Here is a 25,343-nt window from a genome sequence, read left to right as displayed (position 1 = left end):
AGAAAGGTCAGAATTCAAGGAACACAAAAAAATTAAGGAAACAGGACACCATCAAAGAAAACACATAATTTTTCAGTAACCAATCCCAAAGAAACAGAAATCTACAAATGTCTCGAAAAATAATTCAAAATCATTGTTTTAAGGAAGCTCAGCAAGCTACAAGAGAATATAAATAAACAATTCAATGTTTTCAGGAAAACAATACATGAACAAAACAATAAGTTTAACAGAGCTAAACATCATAAAAAGAACAAACAGAAAATCTGGAGTTGATTAATACAATAAATGAAATGAAATGATGCAGAAAGTTTCAACAGGAAACAATAAAATAATAAAAGAACTTTACTTTAAATGTAAATATTAAATTCTCCAAACAAAATAAATACAGTGGCTGAATGGATTTTTTAAAAACAAGATCCAGCAATACGTTGCCCACAAAAAATAAAATAGAAAATAAAAGAATCTGTGAACTCAAAGACACGTTATTGAAATTATCCAGAGGAGGAGAAAGGAAAAAAGAATGACAAGTGAAAGTATGGGATTTATAGTACACCATCAAATGAAGCAAAATAGAGATTATAACAGTTCCATGAGGAGAAAAGAGAGAGAAATGAGAAGAAAGCTCATGAAAAGAAATTGGGTCTTAAACCTTCCCAAATCTTGGAATGATAGGGATATCCAGATTAACAAAGCTCTAAAGTTCCCAAACATGTATCCTCTCCCCTGAATTATATCAAGACACATTATAATCAAATTTTCAAAAGTTAAAGGCAGAGAATAAATTTTTGAAAGCAGCAAGAGAAAAGCAACTCATCACATACAAGGGAACGTGCATAAGACTATCATTGAGTTTTTCAGCAGGAGAGATTGGGACAGAATTTTCAAAGTACTAAAAGAAAAAAAATTATCAACCAATACTCATTAAAATTGCCTTTCAGAAATGAAGGTGAGATAAAAACTTGCCCAGGCAAACAAAAACTGAAGGAGTGCATAACCAGTATACCTGCTTTTCAAAAGTGTTAAAGGGAGTTTTTCACATTGAAATAAAACAATGCTATTACTAGTATGTAAACAAGAAAGTATAAAGCTAATTAGTAAAAGTAAATATATATTCAAATTCAGAATACTCTACTATTGTAATACTGGTGCATAAATTCCTTTAAACTCTTTTATAAAAGTTAAAAGGACAAAAGTATTTTTAAAATCTATAATTACACTAATATTTAATTACCGATTATATGTACAATATAAAACAATGTGTATAATATGAAACAATGTAAGCTGTGACATCAATAACATAAAACGTGGGGCTAGAGTAGTAAGAGCTTAGAGTTTTTACATGTGATTAAATTCAGTTCTTAGCCAAAAATAGACTGTTAACAACTATAAAACATTTTATATAAGCCATAAGGTTAAAATAAAAAGCCTCTAGTAGATTCACAGATATATAATAGATCAAGAGAAATAAAAAAAGCATATCACTTCTGAAAATCACTGAATCACAAAGGAATGTACCATGAGAAAACAGAACAAAGTAATTATAAAACAATGAGAATAAAATAATAAATGACAATAGTAAGTTCTTACCCATAAATAATTAGATGCTGCTTGACTTATGATGAAGTTTCATCCCAACAAATGTGTCACAAGTTGAAAACAATGTCAAGTAGCATGTGATACACCTAACCTACTAAACATAATAGCTTAACATAGCCTACCTTAAACATGTTCAGAATACTTAGCCTACAGTTGAGCAAAATCTTCAAGCACAAAGCCTATTTTATCTATTTTATATTAAATGTTGGTTATCTCATGTAATTTATTTAATTATTTACTGAAAGTGAAAAACACAATGTTTGCATGGGCACTTGAAGTATAGTTTCTACTGAATGTGTCTAGCTTTGGCACCATCATAAAATAAGCAAATTATAGATCTACGATTGTGAGTTCAGGACCATATGTACTTTAAATGTAAATAAATTAAATTCTCCAAGCAAAATAAATACAGTGGCTGACTGGAGTTTTTAAAAACAAGATCCAGCAATATGCTGCCTACAAAAATAAAAATAAAAAGATAAAAAAACCCTAAAGTTTACTTTAGGATTAATAGAGTGAATGTAAAAGGATAGAAAAAGACATTTCATGCAAATAATAACCAAAAGAGAGCAGGGTGAACATAGTTATATGAGAAAAGAAAAGTCTTTAAGTCTATCTGTAAAAGGAGACAAATAAATTCATCATAAAATGATAAATGGGTCATCAGGAAGCTGTAACATTGTTTCGTATTACATACACCCAACATTGGAGAACCAAAATATTTAAAGCAAATATTAACAGAATTGAAAGGAGAGATAGATAGCAATGCAATAAAAGTAAGTGACTTCAATACCCTACTTTCAACAACAGTTAGATCATTCAAACAGAAAATTAATAAGGAAACAGCAGATTTAAATAACATAGACAAGATAGACTTAACAGACATATATAAAACATTCTATCCAACAGCAGCAGAATATACATTCAAGCAACTTGGAACATTCTCCAAGGACATGTTGGGCTACAAAAGATTGAAACTGCACCAATTATCTTTTCTAACTAAAGTGGTAGGAAAGTAAAAATCAATAACAGGACAAAAATTAGAAAATTCACAAATTTGTGGAAATAAAATACTACACTTCAGAACAACCAATGGGTCAAAAGAAATTGAAATAGAAATAAAAGTACCTTGAGACCAATAAAAGTGATAATAAAACAGTAGAACTTATGAGACACAGCAAAAGCAGTTCTAAGAAGAAAGTTTATAGCAATAAATGCCTATGTTAAGAAAAAAGAAAAGTCTTAGATAAACCTAACTTTACACCTCAAAGAATAAGAAAAAAATTACAAACTAAGCCTGAGTGAGCAAAAATAAGTAAATAATAAATATTCAAGAAGTAATAAAAGAAATAGAGACTAAACAACAAAAAAGTTCAGCAAAATTGAGGGTTTCTTTTTGCAAATATTATCAAAATTTTACTTAGACTAACTCTAAGTAAATATTTTAAAAAGACTCAGGTAAATAAGATTCTATATGAAAGGTAAGACTTTTAACTGATACTAGAGAGATAGAGAGGATCATGAGACATTATGAACAGATTATGTTCTATCACACTGGATAATCTAGTGAAACAGAAAAATCCCTAGAAACATACAGTCTTCCAAGACTAAACCAAAAAGAAATAGAAAATCTGAACCAATCAAAATGGGTAAAGAGATTGATCCAGTAAGCAAAACTTCCCAACAAAGAAAAGTCTAGGACCCAATGGCTTCCCAAGTGAATTCTATCAAACATTTAAAGAAGAATTAACACCAAACCTCCTTAAGCTTTTCCAAAACTTGAATAAGAGGGAATACTTCCAAACTTATTTTATGAAGCTAGTATTACTTTAATACCAAAGCCAGATTTCTTTTTCTACAAGAAAAGGAAACTACTGGCCAGTATCTCTAATAAACATAGACAGAAAAATCAACAACAATATTCTAGTAAACTAAACTCAACAGCCCAGTAAAAGAAGCATTACTATGATCAAGTGGAATTTATTCCTGGGCTGCAAGGATGGTTCAACACATGAAAATAAATCCATTTTATATACCATGTTAACAGAATGAAGATTTAAATCTTTTAATTATCTCAATCAATTCAGAACAAGCATTTCCCAAATTTCAACATTTTTAATTATAAAAACTCATCATATTAGGTACAGAAAAATATATGTCAACACACTAACGACTATGTATGACAAATCCACAGCTATCATCTTATGCAATGGTGCAAAGTTAAAAGACTTTTGTCGGCCGGGTGCAGTGGCTCACGCCTGTAATCCCAGCACTTCAGGAGACCAAGGCAGGTGGATCACCTGAGGTCGGGAGTTCAAGGCCAGCCTGACCACCATGGAGAAATCCTGTCTCTACTAAAAATACAAAATTAGCCAGGGTGGTTGCGCATGCCTGTAATCCCAGCTACTCAGGAGGCTGAGGCAGGAGAATTGTTTGAACCTGGGAGGCAGAGTTTGTGGTGAGCCAAGATCGCACCATTGCACTCCAGTCTGGACAAAAAGAGCGAAACTCCATCTCAAAAAAAAAAAAGCTTTTGTCTCAGATCAGGAACAAGACAAGAATGCCCACTCTAACCACTTCTATTCAATATAGGGCTGCAAGTCATACTCAGAGCTAAAAGGCAGGAAAAAGATAAAATTTATTCAGATCAGAAAGGAAGTAGTAAAATTGCCTCTGTTTGCAAATGGTATTATGTTATTTATAAAAGAACCTAGGCCAGGCGTGGTGGCTGACGCCTGTAATCCCAATTCTTTGGGAGGCCGAGGTGAGTGGATCACAAGGTCAGGAGATTGAGACCACCCTGGCTAACACAGTAAAATCCCGTCTCTACTAAAAAATACAAAAAATTAGCCAGGCATGGTGGCGGGCGCCTGTAGTCCCAGCTACCTGGGAGGCTGAGGCAGGAGAATGGCGCAGACTCAGGAGGTGGAGGTTGCTGTCAGCCGCGATCGCACCACTGCACTCCAGCCTGGGCGACAGAGCAAGACTCTGTCTCAGAAAAAAAAAAAAAAATTCACCAAAGAATTACTCGAACTAATAAATGAATTCAATACAATTGCAATATACAAAATCAGTATGCAAATTTTTATTTTTAATCCATTAGCAACAATCAAAAAGATTATGAAAATAATAATCTAATTATGGTAGCATTACAAAAAATATTTAGGATTGAATTTAACCAAGGAAATGAAAGACCTGTACACTGAAAACTATAAAACATTGATGGAAAACATTGAAGAAGACACAATAAATGGAAAAATACCCCATGTTCACTGATTGAATTACTATTGTTATAATGTCCTTATATGTCAGATATATGGTTTGTAAAAGCAATCTACAGATTCAATGCCATCCCTATCAAAATTCCAATGGCAAATAATCACAAAAACGTGAAAAAAAATCCTAAAATTTATATAGAACGGAAAAAGATCCTAAGTATCGAAACAATCATGAGAAAGAAAATCAAAGTTAGATGCACCAATTTCCTTATATCAAAATGTATTATGAAGCAATAGTAATCTAAACAGGATAGTACTGGATAAAAACAGACATATGGACCAATAGCACATAGTACAGAACTTAGAAACAAGTCTACATGTTTATGCTCAACTGATTTTCAACAATGGTGTCAGGAATGCAAAAAGGGGAAAGGATAATCTTTCTAATAAGTAATGTTAGGGAAATTGGCTATTGACATGCAGATGAATAAAATCAAATTGTTACCTTACACCATACAGGAGCTATGTTTGAAACTGCTAGAACAAAATGTAGGGAGAAATCTTTTTGACATTGGTTTAGGTATTGCTTTTTTTTGGATATGACCCCAAAAGTATAGACAACAAAACCAAAAAATAGACAAATGGGAATGCATCAAGCTAAAATGTTTCTGCACAGTGAGGGAAACAATCAACAGAGTTAAGAGACAACCTATGTAATGGAAGAAAATATTTGCAAACTATATATCTGATATATATCCAAATATATATAAAGATATCCAAAATATATAAAGAACTTACATAACTTAATAATTTAAGAAACACATTATTTCATTAAAAAATTAGCAAAGTGGACTCAGTCCAGGGTCGGCCGTTTTCACATAAAATGGAATGAAACAGACATGCACACAGACCCATTTCAATTCTGCCCATCTTACCACAATTATTTGAAAAATGTGTTAAATAAATTATATTCACAAAAAAATAAAAACTAAGCAAAGACATGAATAATCAGGAAAAATAGCTAAAGCATGCAGTGCTTAATACTTAGGTGATGGGTTGATAGGTACAGCAAATCACTATGTCACACATTTACCTATGTAACACACCTGCACATCCTGTACATGTACCCTGAAACATAAAATAAAATAAATTTAAATTAAATTAAATAACTGGGCAAAGACATGAATAGATAATTCTCCAAAGAAGAAGACGTGCAAATAGCCAACAAGTATGCAAAAAGGTGCTCATTAGCACTAATCATTAGAGAAACGTGTATCAAAACCACAGTGAGAAATCACATCACACCCATTAGAGTGGGTATTACCAAAAAGACAAAAGGTAAGTGTTGGTTCAGATGTGGAGGAATGGAAATATCTGTACACTGCTGGTGGGAATGTAAATTGGCATAGCCATTATGGAAAATGGTGTGGAGGTTCCTTAAAAATTAAAAATGGAACTACCATCTCTAGCAATTCTACTTCTGAATATATATCCAAAGGAAATTAAATGAGAATCTCAAAATGAGATCTGTACTCATGTTCATTGGAGCTTTATTTACAATAGGCAAAATATGGAAACAACCTAAATGTCCATCAACAGATGAAAAGATAAAAATGATGGTATAGATACACCAATGGAATATTATTCAACCTTAGAAAGGAAGAAAATTCTGCCACTGGCAATACCATGGATAAAACTGAAAAACATAATGAGAAATGAAATAAACCAGATACAAAAAGTCAAATATTGCATTATCTCATTTATGCATGAAATCCAAAAAGTCAAATTCATAGAAGCAGAGAGTAAAATTGCAGTTGCCAGGGGTTAGGAGGTGGGATTAAGATGAAGAACTAGTGATCAAGTAAAGAAAGTTTCAGTTATTAGTTTTGGAGATTTAATGTAGAGACTTTAAATCTATCCTATGACTGTATGTACTATTTAGACTATCTACACTATCACTATGACTATAGTTAATAATACTGTACTGTATATTTGAAATTTACTAAGAGAGTAGTTCTTAGTATTCTCTTCCAAAAAATAAGGTACCTATGTGAGGTAATAAATGTGTTAATTAATTTGATCATGGCAATTATTTCACAATGTATACTTATATCAAAACATCACATTATATGCCTTACTATGATACAATTCTTATTTGTCAATTATAGTTCAATAAAGCTGGAAGAAAAGATGAGGGCTAATATAATAAAATTCTATGATTTGCTTCTATTTCAGTTGGAAATGCAGTTGGCAGCCCATGGAATATCGCTATCTTCTGTTTAATATCCTTGGAATGGTTTTATGTTGAAGAATAGTGATTTATTTAAAAATTATTAAATTACTCATTATTTTTTAATCATATTTTAATATAATCCTGAGTCAGAGCCCTAATGTTACTTTACATTTTCATATTGATCCCTGTAAGTAATCTACTGCAATTAGTGTTTTCATCCAAGCTCTCATACAACTCTAATGCTATCAATCATAATTTCATCTATTGAACTTCTTTGAATGTAGTTTTGATCAAAAGAAAGCATAGTTAGTAGTATGATGTAGACTATGTTGGTATAGATTCAGTTTCAAAGAAATGTGTTGAATCGATGCTATCTTCCAAACAGTTTCATTATATTATCTTATTTTATTTTATAACAGTTTGACCAGATTTTCTTGGGAGCACTCAGTAACTCTGTCCTTTCTTTCCAGCATGCAAGCTGGAAACATTTCATGACTTCGTTTTTTAAAATCACCAGAATTTCAAAACATATACTTTTGTTTTATAAAAATAAACATTTGAAGCAATATTAAAATAATACAGTACACTTTTAATAATTATTTTGATTTTTCATTGTACAATACATTTTATCATATTTTCATCAGACCCCTCTTTTAGATCAGTATACAACTTGATAAAATGCCATATTCCTCTGAATTATGTAAAATAATCACAATTTACAGAGAAAATATTTATTAATTTTGTACTTAATTTTATGTTTACTTTATATTTATTAATTTTTGTGTAAAAGGATATAATTTTCACAACCTGAAAATTCAACATGTAAAACAATAATTTTGTTTATTTTTCCATCACTGAATATAATTATCACCTCAAATCTCCAATATATCAGATATTAAAATTTTAATCTAGGTAAATGCAGAGTAAACTAAAACATATCAGGTTATTTTCCTCATTTGATGCAGGATTTACTTAGTCAGCTTAGGGATATCTCCAGTATATTTCTAGAGTTTTGATCCAGACTCTCAAATAAAATCTTGTATCTAATTATTAATAATATGTTTAATAATGTGTAATGTAAAATAGGGCTATAATCCAACTTGGCCATTTAAACAGGATTGCCTTTTAGAGACTAGAAACTCTTTGCTGTAATAAAATAGTAGCTTATAAAATGGTTGCTCTGTGGTCATAAAGAACTGCTACCATTTACAAAACATGTAAGTCATGTTGTAGTCAGAAAGGGAAAAATGGTTGGGGAGATCAGTAACAAAGGCAGGCTTGAGTAAAAGATTTTTTTTGAAGTATATAAGCACTTATTCCATCAAAAAGTTGCTTGCCATCTATTTAAATGTTGCTGAACATATAATTGTCCTGTTAGAATTTTCTCTTTTTAATGTCAGTTTTTCTCAGTAGTTGAGGTTTTGGGACAATTTAATTCTTCCCCTAAAGCAGTGGCTCTCAACCGGGGATGATTTTTCTCCTAGGAGACATGAGCTTAGAGATGTTTCCAAGTGTGTTCTGAGGAGGAGAAATGATCATCACTGAGAACCACGGCACTTAAGGTACATCCCTAAGAGCATTGGTCAATGTTCTTATTTCCAGTACTTTTTACAGTATGGGAAAGAAGACTATTATTAGTAGCATCAGTAGTTGGATACAAACAACTGTAATTTAACTTAGATATGCAAATGTTTACGTAATTTATCATTGCCCAGGCTAGGTTCCAAAGGGGGAATAAGGTAGATGGTTTTTCTGCTATTCTGTGATACTTTCAGTGTCTAAATTACGCTACAGAAGAAAGCTGAAAGTTTTTAAAGATATTAATTTTTTCGCCATATTCTCATTTTATTTAGCATTATGATTTGCCTAGTGTGATGGTTAATATTGAGTGTCAATTTGACTGGATTGAAGGATGCAAAGTTCTGTTCATGGGTGTGTCTGTGAGAATGTTGCCAAAGGAGATTAACATTTGAGTCGGTGGACTGGGAGAGGCAGACCCACTCTAGATCTGGGTGGGCACCATCTAATCAGCTGCCAGTGTAGCTAGAATGAAGCAGGCAGAGAGAAGTAGAAAGACCAAACTTACTGAGTCTTCCGGTCTTCATCTTTCGCCCGTGCTGGATGCTTCCTGCTCTCAAACATCAGACTCCAGGCCCTTTGGCTTTTGTACTCTTGGGCTTACACTAGTGGTTTGCCAGAGGCTGTCTGGCCTTTGGCTACAGACTGGAGGCTGTACTGTCGGCTTCCCTGCTTTTCTTTAACTCTTTTAGTATCTGCACTGAGCATCCATAAGAGTGCTTGGCCGCCTTGTCTTGGCATTAATAAAAATGACAAGTAAAAGGAGAAAATGGAATTGGAATGTCCAGTTCTCTAGCATGAGGAATATTTCTTTACCAAAGACATAAAAGATAAAATTGATTTTCAACAACTATAAATGGTGTTTTTCTCCAGTTCATAAAGTACTGATTTTTCACAATTTACCACATGTCTAAAAGATCATGATTTGAGGAACCTTTGTCATGTCCTTTAAGAAAGGGTAACTTGATTTGTGTGAAGCTGTTTTTTATTATTTCCTGAACATAAATATGACAAATCAAAATGCTTAGAAATTCCTTTCCCTTACAGTCTTTTGAGTTAAAAATGTCATGGATTATTAAATATAAATGGACAAATATGACTCTATCTTTAAAAATAAGCTGCAGCCTCACTTTACCCTTAAACATAAAGACTGCATATTTACAAGTCTTATTTTTACAAACATTTTTATATCAGGTGATTCGAGGAACAGCTTCTTACTTATAGACTCGTTTAATCTTTATAATCTCTCCCCAATAGACTTCAAAGACCTTACAAGTATGCAAATCTCATTTATTTTTCAATTTGCTGTGCTCTTGGTAAAATACCCTCCAGGCAAAAATACAATCAAATGGCGGTAGTTCAAAATAGTTTGTTTAAAAAAAGGACCAGCAGCGAAAATCAAACCCTAAGAAACTGAATAAAACAGCAAAAAAAAAAAAAAAAAAAAAGATGACAACTATAATTTTGCTGGCCTAGGAAGGCATGCTGTTAAAATGGCTACAACAAAATTTGCTTAGTTGGACAAATAGCACTTTAAGAGACAATGCAGCATCTGAATAGCAAGGAATAGAACTATTTAAGGAAAAATCCACACATAATCTTTAATACTTCTTCTGAGGGTCATCTCTTTGTGGCCACCCTAAATAGCCTCCTTATAATACATTTAATTCCAGGAGTTCTGAATTCCCTAAGAAATTCACAGATGTCTATCTCTGAAAGAACATGTAAGTCTCAAGACACTAGGCACTGTGTATATTTGGAACCCTGGTTTATTCTGAACCATCTCTTTCATTCTTTCTGCGTGATATGTTCAGGAACAACTGCTTGTGTGAGCCAGTATAACACCTTCTACCTGCACACTGCCACAAAATTTAATTGCTTATAATCAAGACTATAGATATAATTCAAAGACCAATTGGTAAGGTCCAGTCCTGTAATGAGTGCACCTTACCACTCATTACACTTAAGAGGACTTATTATGTATGACAGACAGTAGATAGGAACTTGCTTTCTCTGTTGCTGCATAATACAAAACCATTATGTCCATAAAAAGTTAGAGGTCTTAGTTTCATGTCTGCAGTTTTAAAACATAAACCATTAACATCTTCAATGTCCTTTTTCTTGCCAGGCTGTATCAAAAGTGGAGAGAAGTAGTGCCGGTTAGGGAAAGTGGGATACATACTAAGATGAAACAAAGAAGTGGACAGGAAGAAGGAATGCAGCATCAAAGCATTGTTACTGGGGAGCTCTGCTGTGCTGAGAGGTGACCATGGCAACAAGGGAACTGAGATGATGAGAGAAAACAACATGCTCCAACAATGTGAGCTCCTTTGTCTCTTATCAGAATACTTGATAGCTTTCAGAGTTGAGACATCCAAGTTCCGTATTGTGTTTTCTTGCTCTAGGAAGCAAATGGCTTTGGCAGGATCATAATCAAAGAATACTCAGAAAGTGGCTAAAATATGCAGTGCTCCCTATGATAGCCTGCTGGACTTCTTCTTTTGGATATTTTATTCAACCTATTTCAAATTACTGTCCATATGAACATACCTGCAAGCTAAGGGGTAGCCCAGTGCATTGGCAGCGACGCCACTGGGGAGAGCAGGTGGCTCCGTCTGCATTAGCCTGTTTGCTGACGTGGTTGGAAGCAATCCCACACAGCTGTTTCAGGGAATGATGGCTCCATTCCTTATTAATTACTTAGTCTTCCTATCTGCCTCACTGGTTAGTCCAGTTCTCTGAAGTACTCTGGAGAGGAAGATGAAAAGTCTAACGTACTTTCTGCAGAGAGAAAATACAGTTCAGAAAGCACTGACTTCACTAAGGCCATTTTATAAAGAGAGTGCTTAGTATAGAGAGAAATTTTTGATATGTCTTGGTGTTGACAATTTTTTGGAAAAGAATGAGGCATACGCATGCACATACACAATCACGGGAAGATCTTCTTAAGAATACTCCAGAGACTATGTAGTCAAATAACATAATTACATATTTAAATTGTGCTGAGACTTTTGACATCACTTGTTTTCATACATGTGATGAGACAGCAGATTTTTAGGTCTAACACCAATAGGATACAATTTATTTTTAATTAGAGGGGATGATAATGTTCCCCGATGGTGATGATCAACCCAATGATGTTTCTAATGTTGGGTTATTTCAAAAATGTAATTTTTAGGTTGGCAAATATTATCATAAGTACACTGATGATACGAGGAGCACTTGCAAAGTGGAAAAGTATTGGGATGTCAATTAAGTTATCAAACATTCATTTTTTGTTAATTTATTTGATAAACTTGTTTATTGTCTTTGGTTTTCTGTTTCAATTTACTGTTTATTCTGCCTGCACTGTGTGTGAAAACAAACTTCATCCTGACTATCAGGTTTCAGGAATGGTGCAAAACATTAATTAGATTCCTATTTGTTTATCTTCTCCTTTGCTCACATCGTAATTTTTGTTGTCTTCTTATACTATCTACTTTTACATAACTCTTGATTTCAGTGAAGATATAGTTTATGACAAACTAAATGAAATGTGGAGGAAAAATGAGTTCTAGGAAAGTTTGCATTCATCAGGAGTTTCTGCCTCGGAGAGTAGACACCTATATCTATCACAAAACCACTGATAACCTTTTAGAGAAGAGTTTTTATTCCTTCTAAAATATAACACCTATGACCTATGGGAGCTAGATAAGATTTCCATCCTGATTTTTGTCCTTTTCTTATTTCAAACATGATTTTACAGTAGTGGGTGTTTATGTAACATATTTCTTCTAAGTAATTCAACAGATTTTCCTGTATTTCACCTCTGTTATTGCCTATGAAATAATAACCGGTATATACTATTTCCATGTCTCAGATGGAGAAATAGAGAAAAAATGATGAAAAGACTTATCAGTCATTATGTGACAATTAAAGTTTGAACCTTGTTTTGAATAGCAAACTTTGTTTTATTTATTTATTTTATTTATTTATTTATTTTTATTATTATTATACTTTAAGTTCTAGGGTACATGTGCATAATGTGCAGGTTTGTTACATATGTATACTTGTGCCATGTTGGTGTGCTGCACCCATCAGCTCGTCAGCACCCATCAACTCGTCATTTACATCAGGTATAACTCCCAATGCAATCCCTCCTCCCTCCCCCCTCCCCCCTCCCCATGATGGGCCCCAGTGTGTGATGTTCCCCTTCCCGAGTCCAAGTGATCTCATTGTTCAGTTCCCACCTATGAGTGAGAACATACAGTGTTTGGTTTTCTGTTCTTGCGAAAGTTTGCTGAGAATGATGGTTTCCAGCTGCATCCATGTCCCTACAAAGGAAACAAACTCATCCTTTTTTTATGGCTGCATAGTATTCCATGGTGTATATGTGCCACATTTTCTTAATCCAGTCTGTCACAGATGGACATTTGGGTTGATTCCAAGTCTTTGCTATTGTGAATAGTGCCACAATAAACATACGTGTGCACGTGTCTTTATAGCAGCATGATTTATAATCCTTTGGGTATATCCCCAATAATGGGATGGCTGGGTCATATGGTACATCTAGTTCTACATCTTTGAGGAATTGCCATACTGTTTTCCATAATGGTTGAACTAGTTTACAATCCCACCAACAATGTAAAAGTGTTCCTATTTCTCCACATCCTCTCCAGCACCTGTTGTTTCCTGACTTTTTAATGATTGCCATTCTAACTGGTGTGAGATGGTATCTCATTGTGGTTTTGATTTGCATTTCTCTGATGACCAGTGATGATGAGCATTTTTTCATGTGTCTGAATATCAAACTTTGTTTTATTAAGCAACTCTTCTGTTTAGAGAGCAAATAAAGGAGTATCAGCATAGAAAGAGAGCAGGACCATGAGAGTGGATGTGATGAGACAGATTTGGTGATATTCTGATAGACTTTTGTGGGTACTTCAATGGAAGCTCCTTGAGTGGAATAATAACATATCTCTACTTATTTTGAAGTGAATGCACTATTATCATTGTGGACCCATATTCTAGAACTTCAAAAATCATGCCTTTGCATCTATCTTTAAATATTTTATTTGGAAACTCATAAAACTGATTTCCTCCTAGGAAGAAAACTCAGTGAGAGAGAGAGAATTTCCACTGCATCTCTCTGTATCTTTCAAATATTGAATTCTGTGACTATTATGTGTTTAAAGATGTCATTAGAAATTATTTTTTTAATTGTGTTTTAGCAAGGGATGTTTTCAACTTTTTTTTTTTTTTGAGATGGAGTCTCGCTCTGTTGCCCAGGGTGGAGTGTAGTGGTGCGATCTCGGCTCACTGCAAACTCTGCCTCCCGGGTTCACGCTACTCTCCTGCCTCAGCCTCCCAAGTAGCAGGGACTACAGGCGCCCGCCACCACACCCAGCTAACTTTTTGCATTTTTAGTAGAGATGGGGTTTCACCGTGTTAGCCAGGATGGTCTTGATCTCCTGACCTCGTGATCCGCCCTCCTCAGCCTCCCAAAGTGCTGGGATTACAGGCGTGAGCCACTGCGCCCAGCCTGTTTTCAACTTCTTACAAAATGAAGATCTGTTCTAAATCACTGAAGAAGATCTCAAACTTTGGAATCTTGGCTCCCTGTTTTTCTGTTAGGTCCTACTCCTATTTTCCTAAACTTTTTTTTTTTTTTTTAACTGGGGAATACATGTAGAGAAAAGTTCTATGGGAGTGGCAGTTCAGTTTACGGTGCATATTGAAGTTGTCTATACAACTGTATCTTCACCAGTGGAATGCCACATGCTCTATAATCTCTCCCTTTCTCCTAGCCCTTTCAGCCCTCATCCCCAAACCCACCATTAACCAGGGGAAGAAGCTTTTAAAACCAATGCGATGAGGGTGGTCACTACTGGTAAAGGAGACTTATGAGGGCTCCACTTGGAAGCATGTGAAGCTCTAGGAACAAAAGGACTTTCTAACATGGGAAAAGGAGAGAAGTCACATAGGAGCAGGATGAAAATATGAAAGAGAAAAGGAAGGATACCAAGGGAAGGGAGAGTTCTGAATGCCCATGCAAGAAAACTTTAGCAGTGCCTCAAAAACCATCCACAGGCAACAGTAAAAATATTTTATCCCATTCTCTATACTCAGAGTACTTTCTTCTTGCTAAAACTTTACACTGGTTCATGTGTGATTCTACTACTGTTGGGGGTTGGGGTGAAATGGCATGATTACGCTTGTGTATAATCACAGAGCGAGACTCCGTCTCAAAATAAATAAATAAATAAAAAGTTAAAGACATCCCTTGCTTTAACACTCTTGATTTTTTAAAATTCATGAGTATAGTAGGGAATGGGAATTTATACTGTGTCATAGGTGAAATATCTGTCATAAGCCACTGAAAAGATTTTTATTTATGTATATTAATGTTTAAAATTTAGATTGGATTTTAAATAGTCACTGAATTTCATGTTCTGTTCTAACCAGAACCTATCTTAATATTTATTGACAAAAGCCATGACTCTATTAGAAGAAAGCATACAATTCTGCTCTTGATATATTTTTCTTTTGCTATGTTTTGTTTGGCAAATTCATTTATAAATGTGATTTGACCATGTTTACTGCCCGGGAACCATCTGCCAAGGTGAAAACAGATTTACATTATACATTGACAGAGCTTGATTTGTCAGTAGGAAATTAATAGCTGTTTTGTTTTTATTGCCAATACAATTGATTTTATGAAACTATTTAATTTTTTTTGTTGTTGTTCTCAGAGTCGTACCACATTATTAACAGCTGAGATTTCTTTCCTTTTAATGAGAAAAATTGATGAAATCTATAATAACTATTTGTGTAGAATGCTACTTAATACAGCAAGGATTGTATTCAGGTATTGTTATTTGTATCTCCCCCATGTCCCTACCACGAAAATATCGTCTAGTAGGTTTTTACTTTCTGGTCACAGAATTCTACACAAAAAGTGCACAAGCTGACACATGGGAAGTATTAGAATCATTAAGTGATGATATCAATGAAATATTAGCACATAAATATGGTCCAAATTGTTCTTCATAACTTATTGGACATTATCCTTTGAAAGAAGAAAGCAATTCCGTGCAGAGTATAACAAAGCGGGGGAAAATAATAGTTGAATAATTTTTCAGGTTTTATTTTTTAAACTGACATTCTTAGCCTGCAGACAATTTTAGTTCTCTTTTTCCACCACCTCTCCTTTAATGTATCTTAAGGTTATTTCTTAGCTCTGCCATCCTGGAAAAAGTTGACAAGGACAGGGCAACATGGTAATTGAAATAATCTCCTCTCAGTCCTTAAAGAAAATTGTCAGTGTGGTCATTTTTTTTTTTCTGGTGGTTAATATTATTTGGTAGAGACATCTAAAAGATTTTCTTCTCTGACTGCCCATATGACTTTAAAAATTATTCGGTTCTTCAACCTCCTAAAATAATGACATATTTTTTCTAGGACTCTCAAGTACCATCTGATTAAAGATGGTCACGTAATAATATTTTTAGTCTTTTATTTCCATGAAGCCTACTGGATGATCTTAAAGGCTAAAAAAAGAACATATCTCACAAAAGGATTCTGACAATGCAGTAGTAGGTAAGGGATTAAAAATGTGGTTGCATTTTTCTAAGAATTAATAGTTGATATAATTTGTCTTTTAAAAGTTGTCAGATAGGTGATAAACGGTTTCAATAAGAGGTAATGAAGAAAAGCCTATGTCTCCACAGGAGTAAAAATTTCCATATTTTTGCTTATAATAAAGGCCAAATAAACCCTGAGCAAAAAAGGGCCATGTGGTAAAAGCAGAGTATCCAGGAAGTAGACTGTGTATCCAAACATCCAAAAGCTTTTCACGATTTTGTTTGTAATTAAAGCAATCATATAGGAAAAAATAATTTCAGTTGGTTGGTGAGATGCATAGAGGATATCTGTTTTTACAAAATGGCAAAATTATCGAAGCACTAAATTTAAGAGCTAAGTTATCTAAAGATACACAAAATATGTAAATTTTCCACAGTCAAAACACAAACATTCTAAAATTTATAGTATCTCTTCCATGCGTATTAACCAAAAACAGTCTGTTCAGATTAATGTCATGATTTAACTCACAGTGCAAACTTCTCATAAAATAATCCCAGTTATTTTACATATCCTGTACATTTGTATAAATGCATTTACTACATGTTTTCTCATTATATCTTCAAATGAAATGGAAGAAAAATTACCGTACATATATTTCTCTTACCAGAGCAACATCAGTTAACTATAAACCTGAGTTTGTCAAAATGGAATTCACATTGTACGAGATTAAAGTTTAGCAAGATTCTGCCTGCTGAATAACAAAGTATACCAAAATTCTTCTCAAGATAAAGAGCTTACTTTAATCTTGCTACTAAAGTATCTTGTTTAAATTATTGAAAATAAAGATACAACAAATGTGACTTCTTTTATTTAATTAATAAAAGTCATTTGCTTTTAGTATTCAAAGTTGCATTCAAGTTTGTTTAAGGACTTAACATTATTTAATTTTAAGGAAAAGATGTGCATAAAATGAGGAGGATGCATTTCTCTTAACAACAACTCCAACATATTACATATTTGTTAAAATTTTTCTAAACTAGTAGCTTAAATTCAAAGGTAAATAAAAATGCGGAAAACTTCACCAGAAACAGGAGGAGGAGTTTCAAGAACTACTAAGGTTCTGAGATTTTTACCATATCTAAAAGCTCAAAAGTCAACCTGCCATAGTTTCATGGTGGATAACATGAGACTTCTGGTTCAGAGACAAAGGAATTTATTATTCACAGCAATAGCAGAAGACAGAGTATTAGCTTCTCTTGCAGTGATCTCTCAAACCTCAATTTCCATAGGGTGACATAATGAAGGCCAAATGACACCTGCATATTCAATGGACTGTATTACAGGAAAGAAACTCTCGCCTTAAAGAACATCAATCTTTTATAATGGGCAATAAGCATGCCTTGTGTTTTCTCCAGTAGGGGACACTATCTCTGTCTTCTAGGACTGTAAGCTAACCTGCCCTTTACTTTGGAAGTAAATACTGTTCTCTATCTTCCCAGGTTGTTTGTTATGCAAACATCTATGAAAGAATAGTCTCAAACAAAAGGTAATCAGGTGTCTTGCTCATAAAGCATGCAGAAAAGCAAGAAGCTCATAGAGAAATGGTCCCAGCAATTACCTACCACTTGCTTCTACACTTTCTTTGTTTCTGGTGAAATTTCCCATGAGTACACTGTAGGCTACTCTGATTATTCTAACAAAGGTTGGCCAAATTTGTTGAATTTGCCACTTAGAATTTGTTACAACTGAGACTTATAGCAGTCAAGGTGGTCAGTTTGACGGCCCCTCCAATATGGCTCACTGGTAAGCTGTAGGATTTCTAGTCCATTTCAAGTAATTGTATTTAGGCCTTTCTTTTGGAGGAACCACCTGAGGGTATTCATGTCACCAGCCAAGTTGAGTTCATCTGTGCTGTGGAATGACTGAACAACTGTTAGTGTAATGAGGGATGGAGAAAATATCCAGGTGGTTTGTATGGCAGGTGCAGAAACTGGGGCTACCGTCTGCTATTTGTTTATGGTAGATATTTTCAGTACAGTTAAGAGGAATGGCAGTCAAATTTTGGTCAGAGCTGTTTGGCAGGGAATGGCAGACACAAGAATCAATTAAATGTACTATGTTTGCAATAGTTTAGGAAGGCCACACTAGGAATTTTCTTTGTGAGAATAACTCCATGGAGCAACTCTGAAAGATACTATTAATGTTATTCACTTCCTTCACAGAGACAGGGCCATTGTTGCCCCTCCACTGCCATAAACGTGGGTATGTCCTAGTTCAGTAACTGTAACCTAACTTTTTTTTTTTTCAATTATCTCCTGCTTACATGTTTTGAAGAGAAGAGCCATGTGCAAGAGGGACAAAGAAATTTTATAAAACATATAGATATCCATTATTTTCTTATTTCAGCCTGTGTGGGCCACTGCAGGGAACAGTGTAGAAAATGCAAAGAATAATGAATTCAGGCTGGGCACGGTGGCTCATGCCTGTAATCCCAGCACTTTGGGAGGCCAAGGTGGGTGGATCATGAAGTCAGGAGTTTGAGACCAGCCTGGCCAGCATGGTGAAACCCGGTCTCTACTAAAAATACAAAAAAAAAAAAAAAAAAAAAAAAAATTAGCTGGGGATGATGTCACACGTCTGTAGTATCAGATACCCAGGAGGCTGAGGCAGGAGAATTTCTTGAACCTGGGAGGCAGAGGTTGTAGTGAGTGAAGATTATGCCACTGCACTCCAGCCTGGGTGACAGAGGGAGACTCCATCTCAAAAACAAACAAACAAACAAAAACAACAACAACAACAACAAGAACAAAAACAACAGTGAATTCAGCTAAGTGGTCGTTATCCATATAATTTTCCTTATAATCAAGGACCATGCCCATCCAGTAAGAGAATCCAGTTGGCTAAACCAGAATGAGGCTGGAACCCACCAGATCTCTTTGTGAAGAGTGTACTAAAAAGCTAGCCTAAGGTTACTATCAAAAGAAGAAAAAAAAATGTCAGAAATCATCAGGGCAGAATCTCTAATTTTTAAAATAGGTCCCTATAGTTCCCCTACCTCTATCATCCTGATTGAAGCACAGGGAGCGGCTAGTGGAGGATGGTCTCTTTCTGGAAACAGCCATACTTAGTGACCAAACTCCCTTACTAAGGTGTACAGACTAGAAGGAGGTTAGGAAGTAATCTTTCTGAGCTATTTTTTTTTTTTAATGCATGTTGTTTTAACACTAAATATCAATGCCTGCATATTGCAGAAAGCATGCAAGGTTCATGGCTTAGTTAATACCTCAATTAACAACATGTGGCTCGATAGCATTTGTGATAGAAGGAGCATCCATTATCAGAATGCAAATTATCTGCAAAGCTGAAAACATGACACTGGGTAGTTTCAAGGTGATATATAAATGGGCCAGTGGTGGCTCCTGTACATTGACCCCTATGTTTTTTTTCTTCTTCAGAGCAGGCTAGGACAAATTTTCTTAAACTTATCCAGTGCCAAACTCAAGTTCTTAAACATCCAATTGCTTTAAATGTAGCCCAACTAAGCATATTTAGGGGCATTTATTTAGCCTACCTGCTTTGCATAGCCTATTATATTGTACCCAACATCTGTTAGTCATAGATAAGAGATACTCTGTAGCTATAAAAGACCTGTGACTGTTAATTTTATGCAACTTGACTGGGCCCCTAGGTGCCCAGATACTTGGTCAAATATTATTCTAGGTGTTTCTGGGAGGGTGTTTTTGAATGAGGTTAACATTTTAATCAGTAGAATAAAGTGATACCTTCCCCAAACACCACATGAGTGGGCCTCTTCCAATCCATTGAAAGACTTGAATAGAACGAAAAATGAAAGACCTGAATAGAACAGAAAGAATGATTCTCCCCTGAGTGCAAGAACATTCTTCAGCAGATTGTCTTTAGCCTGGAACTGCACCATCTGCTCTTCTAGGTTTTAAGCCTGTCAGCCTACACCGCGGAACTCAAAATTGAATACAGATTTCCTGGCTCAGCATAAGTTTAACCAAGAACTTGTTACCCAATGATTTTTATAAATATTTCTATATCAAAAGCTTTAAGTAAGTCTCATCTGATTTAGATATTCAATCCTGGAAGTAAGACAAACAAACTAAATGCACTTTTAGGCTAAATCTAAAGAAAAATTTACACTAAAATATTTGAATAAGTGAAAATGATGTTTGGCCTAAAATTTTCATAAATTCTACAATTTAGTTGGACCACACAAACAAAAACTTGCTTAATTGATGTATTATTCTCTCCAACAAATAATTGTCAGTCATAACTTTTCAATCATGGTCTTTGTTCTCTAATTCCCAGTTTCAGACTATATTTGACTTTTGCTTTGTGTTTGCTTTGTGTTCTGTGTTTATAGGATATGCTTTGTGAGCAGAAACCTTACCCTGATGGAGCTTACTAAAAGCTTATAATGTACAATAATGGCAAAAATTCATTTCCCAGATAAATTATTTGAATAAACAGAACTCAAGGTAATTTCACCATTTATAATAACTGTCTATTATTCTACCATATGTGGTATACTGAACATTTTTATTTGGAAAAGTAAATGAAAATCAAAACCATTATATATTATCTCCCTTGTACATATATTTAAGTATTCTTAATTTTCTATTAAGTACTCTCCTTTGTTATAATTTTAATCATGAAAAATAATATTAAGATTCAACCATTAGATTTAGAAACATAAAACACTAATGTAAAAACCTGTTAATTTTATTTGAAATTATTTATATTTGTACTCTATTGCTATCTTTAGGGCTGCAGGAAATGAGGCTCTTGCTTATTTGAATTACAGATATTTTAAATATTTCATAAACTGAGGCTGGTTTTCACTATGTAGAGAGTGATAAGAACGATTCTGTCAGGATGACCTTGGAGTAGGCTTTAGGTCAATTGGGCCTGGGTTTGATCTAACTCCAGTGTTTCCAGTGTTAATTATTTGTGCTACTACCATGGTCTGCTAGGGTGGCCATAACAAAATACTGTTGACAGGTTGACTTAAACAACAGAAATTTATTTTCTCACAGTTCTGGACACTAGAAGTACAAGATCAAGGTTCTTGCAGAGTTGCCAGAAAAATTGGTTTATAATGAGGCCTCTCTTCTTGGCTTGCTGATGGCCACCTACTCACTATGTCCTCACATGGCCCTTCCCCTGTGTTTGCACACCTCTGGTGTCTCTTTCTCCTATTAGGATACCAGGCCTATCAAATTAGGAGCCTACCCTTATGAACTCACTTAACGTTAATTACTTCCTTAAAGGTCCTGTGTCCAAATACAGTCACATTAGAGGTTAAAGCTTTAGCATATAAATTTTGAGAAGATATAATTCAGTCTAAAACAGTGACCCTAGGCAAATAATTAACCTGAACCTCTGTTTCTCTTTGTTTAAAATGGAGATGTTAAAGTTACCCTGAAGAACTCTTCTGATTATTAAATGAGATACAATGTATCAAGTTCCCAACATAATAGTAATGCTTAATAAACTAAACACACACACACGCCTACGCACAGAGAACTGTTACTCTCTTTGTGAATTTTCCCTCCTCAGCCCTAACTCTCCATCTCCCATTGGTTGTTGGTTATTGCATAGGTATTCAAGAAGCAAGGGTAGGGGCTGCACTAATCAAAATTTAATCACAGAATACCTTTAAAACTAATAGTATTCCTTTTCGAATTAACTAAAATCAGTTTGGTTGTAGGTTAGGTCCCTTTTTTGTGATTGTCTATATTTTGCCTAAGTCTCCGTGCTCTTGAAAGATGGGAATTTATTCAGGGTATCCTTCGCAAATAAATGTGATGTGAATAGACCAAAAAAGTGTAATCGTTTGATATAGTAATTCAAGCCTCAACCTATAAGAAAGCCAAACAGGGTACATTTAGGTTAAGTGAGTTGCATAGGATGGCACAACGAAGTTTTGACAGCGATGAGCTTGTTACCTAGGTTTCTTAACTCCTATCCAACGCATTTTATAGTTCATCTTAATTGCTTGCCTTACTTATTAGTTAAGTGACTTTGGCTCTTTAAACCTGCCACTTGTTTTTTCATTTGTAAAATAACAATTATAGAGTTTTATCCATAGGATTTTTATGAGAGTTAAGTGTGTGTTTTTTGTTTGTTTGTTTGTTTGTTTTGTAAAGCGGAGCAGAGTGCCCAACACATTGTAATGATCAATAAAATTAAATTTTTATGATAATTTCTAACAGCATAATTAGGTTATCATTATTTCCTGGTCAGTTTCTTTCCCTGCAGGTGCAGTTTTTCACATTTAATTCCTTGATGTAAATAACTGCTTTATGACTGTTTTCCTCGGCCTTACTTTCAGAACTCTCCAAAATGTAGCCTCTATCACCCACTTGGTATGAGTTCATAGTGTACACCAACTGGAACCTCTGGTTCCAGTCCTCCAGTCACCAGTGTTATCATTTGTCTGTGTAATCCTCACTCTCAGAAGCACCCTTCTCTGGCAATATTCTAGCAACTTCTAATCATCTTGAAAGGTGAAGATCAAGTTTACTTTCCCATTAGCCTCTTTCTCAGTCGTTGTTGTATATATTATTTCTCTTTCATTCGACTGAACTAATTCTAGTCTGATTCTTAGTCCACTTCAATTGGACTTTTAGACAAATTATTCATGCCATATTCTCAAACAGAAATAAAGTCTCAACAAGATTTTAACCACATCCTTTTGAAGCCTGTTGGCGGGGAGTGAGAGGGGAGGATAGAATCATGTTCTTCTAGGTAATGGGAGTAGCATTTACAATCAGAGATAGTTTTTATTTGTGCAGTCACTACACAAACATTTTGGTCATAGGAGACACAAATTAGGAGTGTGGGTTACATCACTGCTAGGAAGCTTCAGCGTTTAGTATCCCTCAGCTTAAATACTTTCTTAGTCACTTAGAACTAAAACATACCTTTGTCTTAAAAATATGTAACCAATGATGCCTGATTTAAGGCACAGTGGGATTTATGGCCCAAGGGAGAAACGTAAGAGTATATAGATGGAATTTATATTGATCAAATAATTGATAGTTGAGGATGCTGTAGCATTTAACCTAAAAATTAAAGCATGGATAGTATACAGAGATATGAGAAAGAAGACACATATTGGGAGAGTGAAAGGGTATTCCAGAAATAACTTTATCAAAGGAGCAAGTTTAAATAAAAAGGAGAGCATATCGAGAATAGGACAGGTACTGTGGGCCTGAAACATATATAATTTACGGCTTTTTTGAAAGAATACACATTTGAGAGTAAAAATTTGATACAAAGAAAATATTTTGAATGGCAAATGAAATCCCACAAAACTCCCGGAAGCTTGGAGATTCAGGACTTTTCCTTCTGAGATATCTTTAGGCAATTTTTTAGAAATGCTGTCACAGAAGTGCTTCCTGATTGCAACCTGACTTGCAGGTCTTCTCTCATAATTCTCTATTGAGAACTACCAGCAACTTCTAGCATTCAATGGTCTATGCAAGTAAGCAGTCCTGGCATATCAAGTTCATCAGGCTCATGGTAAATCTGTGATTAAGAATGATAACGTTATAGGTAAAGTAACAGGAGAGAGGTGTAGAAGGTGTGGGGATGGTGGGGTTATTAAAGATCAACTTTAAATAGAGAAAAATGGGTCAATAATGGGATGCCTTAAAAGCCATTTAAGCTATTTTGGATTTATTCACTGAAGAAGTCTACAAGGAGTTTGGAGCAGTAACGTTTGTAATTCAGGACTTATTTTCTTATAATAGAAGCCACACAGAAAATGATTTGCAGAGATACATCATTTTTCCTGGAGCTAAAATGGAATATGCACTTAATATAGGAATTGATTTGATCACCATTCCAATCTAATGTGTGCTATATATAGGAGGTGACTTACGATAGGGCTTCAATGGCTAACTTCGTACTCATTAAAGTGTATTTTTCATTTTCATGCCCTTAAAAAAACAAAAGTCCTCATCGAAAGAAATTTGATAGAATTTTTATTATTTCCTTATCTTTCTTTAAAAGTGATTTTATTTTAATGACATGTACTTAGGAAAATAATGGGATGGAGTTTCATGATATGCTATTTTGATGGAGACAACTACTTTTATTACTAAGCTCCCATACATAGGGCAGAGAAACAGAGCATCAAAAGAAAGAAAACATATTGATAAGAAGTTTTTTTCAATTAGAAATATGAGTACCATTGCTTATTTGGGACAAATAAAAAATTAAAGTGAAAGCTAAACTAGCTCTATTTTGTCTTTTCCCTGTCCTGTGAGAGTTCCCATTTGTGTTATAGGGGCCAAGGGTTATAAGCTCTTATGAAATGCCACTCAAAATGCTTATATAGCTTGGAAATTATTCCTTCAAGTGACCCCTTAGAGGGGAACTGTATCAGAGTGGAGATGCCTTCTGACAAGTGAGGATTAGACATGGGTGTTCTGTTTTCACACACCCTGTAAATCTAGTATCCTTGTATACAAGGAGGGTTGGGTGTTTTGACAAATGTGCTGAGATGGTTTCCTTTTTCTGCAGTCAATATCTGTTTTAAACCACCTCGTGAGACAGCAAATATGGATCCTCTTTACCCGCTCAACTTCAGCTTCTCAGGTGCTACAGCTTGTCTTGCGTTCGGTGAGGCCTCTCCCCTCCTATGTGAGGCTAGCCTGACGCCGGATTTTATTTGCCCTTTTTCTTAGAGTGTTGCCCTAATCGCCTTGTATCTGAGTGACCAAAGGAACTTATGAAAATGCAGATTGTTTAGGGTCTGAATCCAGAATGGTATCCAGGAATCCACACTTTTACCAAGCTCTTGAAATGTTTCTTACGAGCCTCAAATTTTAAAGACTCTCTTCATGACTAAAATACAAAACCTAAAAGAGATTCTTGTCCCACTTCACCAGTATTCAGCAATGCAATGCAACACTTTGAGTATATGTTTCATTTTTCTGATTTGTAAGATACGATATGCTTATAAAATGGTCATTATGGATCTAATATGAATACTCTCCATACTAAGTTAGGTTAGGCTCTGACACCCTTTCTCCTTTACCACTTCCCCATTTCCCTTTCTATATTGCTCCTTAGTCCAGAAGTTCTCAAAGTGTAGCCTTGATACCAGCAACATCATC

This window comes from Trachypithecus francoisi, unplaced genomic scaffold (assembly GCF_009764315.1).
Source record: "Trachypithecus francoisi isolate TF-2019V2 unplaced genomic scaffold, Tfra_2.0 Lachesis_group15, whole genome shotgun sequence".
Taxonomy (NCBI): Eukaryota; Metazoa; Chordata; class Mammalia; order Primates; family Cercopithecidae; genus Trachypithecus; species Trachypithecus francoisi.
The sequence above is the reverse complement of the archived record's forward strand: the minus strand, read 5'-3'. Positions refer to the sequence as shown.